Genomic DNA, 4,576 nt, shown 5'->3' on the forward strand with positions numbered 1-4,576 from the left:
ATATATATATATATGACGATGGACAAGGGCGGTTTCCTTTTTCTGTGTAATTAAGTTTATATATATATAACCTATTTCAGACTGATTGTGAATAAAATAGCATACAAACCTTGCTGGGCAGTGGTTCATAACCAACGCCTCGCGCTTATACCTCACCTCCGCGCTAATGTACCTTAAGCCGACGGCGTAAGTAATGAACCACTTCCCAGCTCGGTATGTAATCTAATCCGTTGTAATCTATTTCAACGTTCATTGCACACATTTCGTTTGCATTCAGTGCACACTTGTCTTTGTTTCCCGTCTTTGCTGTTTGGGCATATAAAACAGCGCTTTTTTGTCAAACCAGCGCGCCTTTTTTAGCTGGTGGTTCTTCTTTTGAAAACTGACCTATTTTTGTCACCTTTCCTAAACTTACTGACTGTCTTCTCCTAATGTGGGGCACGACCAAGTTCTCTGCCATAGAAGTTAGAAACAATCTTCGCCGTTCATGCTTTCCTTGGTTTCATGACGGATACAAATTTGTCCAAATCACATAAGCATAAGCTGCAACATCCAGTAACATCCAACAAATTCATAAAAAAAAGCAAATGGTTCAACGATTTGTTTTCCTTTTGCACAAATACTCATGCAAAAAAAGGTGTCGACGTGTTTCATTCCTCCGACACCCTGACGCATTACCGGAGGCGGGCTGCTCAGGGTTTCCTGACCCTCTTCAGCCAGAGGGAATGTAAGGATGGGTAAAGTTAAGGATGAGAACGGAAGGAATGGAGTTAGAGTGCTGCTGCAGCATTCGCCTCCTAGATTTCAACATAGCTACGTACGTCTGACGAAAACCCTCTGACAAAACCCCTCACAGAGCAGTCGGCAGCGAGAATCGAACCCACAACCTCCCGAATAGCAGTCGGTAACGCAACCACTGCGCCACCGGCTTCGGTATATACTCATGTACCATTTGGTCGTGTCGACTCCGCCCTTGGTACTGTTGTAATACAAAATGATTTCGGTTTTTTTGTGGTCTTCGGTACTACACTCCATGCTGTGACCTTTCAAAGGAAATTCTGTAACAGGGTCACATATCCAAAAGATCTTGATGACGTATTGTGAGGGGTTACTCTTGATGTACTGACGAAAAGGACAGTTTCAACGGAAGCCAACTAGTTGCTCATCAATAGTCATATCCAACCCTGGAGTGTAACTATTAGATAGTTGAATAAACATATCCCAAATGTCGCGAATCGCTGTCAATTTATCGACAGATTTTCATTCTGCCCTTGTGCATCTATTATCGAAACGGATAAATCGCATCATTGCCTGGAAGCGTTTGAGAGGCATAGTTGCTCTAAATAGAGGCCTTCCATGCACCTCAGACCATAGTTCACTTCGGTCTTCTCGTCCTGATCCTGCACTTATAAGCAGTCCAAGAAACGCTTCGATTTCCGTTTGGTCCGCTTCTTGCCAAGTTTTCCTTTGTTTATTTTTGTTGCAGCTGTTCCATTCCGCATAAACCCTTTTGGCTTCTCTATTTGTTTCCCTAATTACAGTATCTATAATTTGCTCCGTGATGAATATTTTTATACAATCCTTTAGGGAATTAGGACGATTTCCTTTTTGAGCTTGCTTTTTCTCGTGGAATATTACATGCTGTAAGGATTAAAAATTCAGTAATTTTATAATTCAGATTTCGTATAAAATCTTTTAAAAATTATGCGAATTTTGGACAAGAGAGGGCAGGAGCACTCCATATAAACATTTGACTGCGCAGATATCCCTGCCACTATCCTTACCCCACTACAACGGTAAGGTGTATATAAACAAAAGCACAGCCAAATGGAGATCAGATCCCAGATCCTGCAACTATAAACGATCACCCGAGGATCCACGCCTGAATTATAATATTTACCATTGTTCTTTCTACCACCCTTCCAGATTCCGATTCAGCGTATGGTCGAGTATATCACCGTCGCTGTATCAACCCCGCAAATAACAACCCGATTCCATCTAATTGCTTCAGCGTATGGTCGAGTCTATCACCGTCGTTGTAGTCCTTCCGCAATCCCATCCCTGGACAACGTATGGTTTGAGTTAATCACTGTCGTTGTAGTGTATCCACCCTTACCGTAATCCATTCCTGTTAGCCCAACGTATGGTCGAGTTTATCACCGTCGTTGAAATTACCATTCTACCAGTACCTCGGTAACCCTGAGAACTCTCCCTTATTCAAACCCCGACCAGAACGTTTACGCTTCACGTAGACCTCCCTTCCTGCACGAGGAAAACATAACCTAAAACCCGCCCTGTATAATTACAATTTAAAGCTTGAGCGAATCATTACCATAGCTCCCAGGCAACACATCATTCATTGTAAATAATCTCATCTCATTTGTAAATAACTTCATCACACTAATTCACCAGATTTCTAGCAACTGCCGTAAACCTACAACCTCCGTTTGACGGTTGACAGCGCAAGATCCGGCCTGCGTCCACGATAAGCGGTGTCCCACGACGAGTCGAGACGAAAGAGGATCCGAGCGAGGATAAATACAATTACTTCGCTTCTTGTTAATATAACAAGTATAATAAACATGTCATATCCTGTACTGTACTGTGTCTACGCAACCCGAGTCTACGACTGTCGACTACCCGAAACCCGCTACGTGCCCAAATCATCCCTGATACCAGGGGTAAACGTAGCGGGCGTTACAAATGGCGCCCGAGTAGTTCCAAAACAGGAGAACAGTACAGTACAAACAGGTATTAAATACTAATTATAATTAATCTTAATTTAAGGTCCAGATCTTGCGTTATTTTTCCAGAATTTCCAATTTTATTTTCCAGAATTTTCAATTTTATTTTTCCAGGAGTACAATTTTAATTTTTAGTTTTCAGCACCTGAAATAATCACTTTAGTTTAAATTTAGAGATTGCATACCTACAACATGGCTTACGGAGGAGGAATAACCCCACTGGATTCACAGGAATTAACCGGAGTCAGCTGGGTTTATGCTCTGAAGAAGGAAGAATTAAAACACGAGTTAACAAAGCTTGAGTTAGACACTCAAGGTACCGTGGATGAGTTGAGAGCACGTCTCACTCAATATTTGAGAAGTCCGAGTAACCCCATAGATGGATCACAACCAGAAGTAATGGTTCCAGAAGCGATCTCTTCAAAAGTCCATGGAGGCACTAAACCGAAGGAAAAGGTAAATAAACAACCACTTACAGAGCATACATTACCCAGAGCATCAGAAGATTATCCTAATATTAGACCGGCCACTACGGCAACGTTGACAAGAACAGAGATATGCGATAAAGTGAGGAAATGGGGTGTTCGATTCGATGGTACTGGGGATCCGCTGGCATTTTTGGAAAGAATCGATGAGCTTAGAGAATGCTACGGATTTCGAGACTCCGATTTGTTGCACACCCTGCCGGAAATGTTGAAAGGAAAGGCCTTATTATGGTATCGGAACCATAAAGACTTCTGGAGGACCTGGAACGAGGTAGTTAAAAGTTTCTATTTATACTTTTTACCACACAGGTACCAATATAAACTGGAGGAAGAAATACGAAACAGAGTCCAGCGTCCAAAAGAGAAGGCAGCAGAATACATAACAGACATTTTAACCCTCATACGTAGGCATGGACAGATGTCACGGACCGACCAGTTAGACAGGATTTACGAGAATCTACAAGTCGAATACAAATATTACATACGCCCAAAAGATTTTTCTAACTTACCTGACCTAATGGAGTTAGCCAGTGAGTATGAAAGGCTGCCAAAACAACAGGAGCAAGGAAACAAAAACTACTACTATACACCAAGGGTACAGTTTAAGCCAAAACCAGCCATTGTATATCCAAGCAGGAATGTAAGTCCAAGTAGACCAGTAGCACGATATACTGCACCTGTAAATAATTCTCCAGTTAGAGGTCAAAAACCAGAAAGCCCAGTCCCTCACCGAAGGGAGAACATTTGCTGGAGATGTGGGGAAAGCGGTCATATCAGACACAATTGCCGTGGAACATTTAAACCGTTTTGCTCCCGATGTGGGAAAGAGGGTGTATTATCCCAGAATTGTTCTTGCAGGTTTTCGGAAAACAGGTATCGCCAGTGAGGAGCTCGCAGGAATCCTCAAACATCCTGGCCAAAAGTCCTGTAGCCACGGTACAATCAACAAACACATTCCCGAACTGCACAGCCATACCATTACCAATCCAGCCAAACAACCCCAACGATCGCCGATTATTCATGGATGTAATCGTGTACAACCAGGTATGTCCCGCTTTAATAGATACTGGGGCCGCTCGCAACTATATGGGAACAAAACTGTTACACATGCTAACACAGCAGCATATCTTACCGGTTAATAAGGGAGATACAGGTGTACAACTAGCAGAAGGAACCATAGTTCAAACACGGGGGTGTTACCAATTTCCATGCATCATGGGGACACAAACCAAAACACTGGAGTGTTACTTTCTGCCATCGTTAACCGCTCACATCATCATAGGACACGATTTCTTGGAGAAAGAACGTGCCATTATTGACCCATATCAACGTATATTGACGTTTCCG

At 42.6% G+C, this 4,576-nt stretch overlaps 1 long non-coding RNA gene across 1 annotated transcript; it reads right to left on the bottom strand.

Annotated features, from left to right (window-relative positions):
• Positions 1-1,647: 1,647 nt before the first annotated feature.
• On the bottom strand, positions 1,648-2,465 carry LOC116170242. The gene is made up of 4 exons (XR_004145196.1): positions 2,333-2,465; positions 2,117-2,282; positions 1,901-2,061; positions 1,648-1,854 (listed from the first exon to the last, which is right to left on the bottom strand). It is a non-coding gene; the product is annotated as an uncharacterized LOC116170242 (long non-coding RNA).
• Positions 2,466-4,576: the final 2,111 nt, after the last annotated feature.

This window comes from Photinus pyralis, unplaced genomic scaffold, assembly GCF_008802855.1.
Source record: "Photinus pyralis isolate 1611_PpyrPB1 unplaced genomic scaffold, Ppyr1.3 Ppyr1.4_LG1, whole genome shotgun sequence".
Lineage (NCBI taxonomy): Eukaryota > Metazoa > Arthropoda > Insecta > Coleoptera > Lampyridae > Photinus > Photinus pyralis.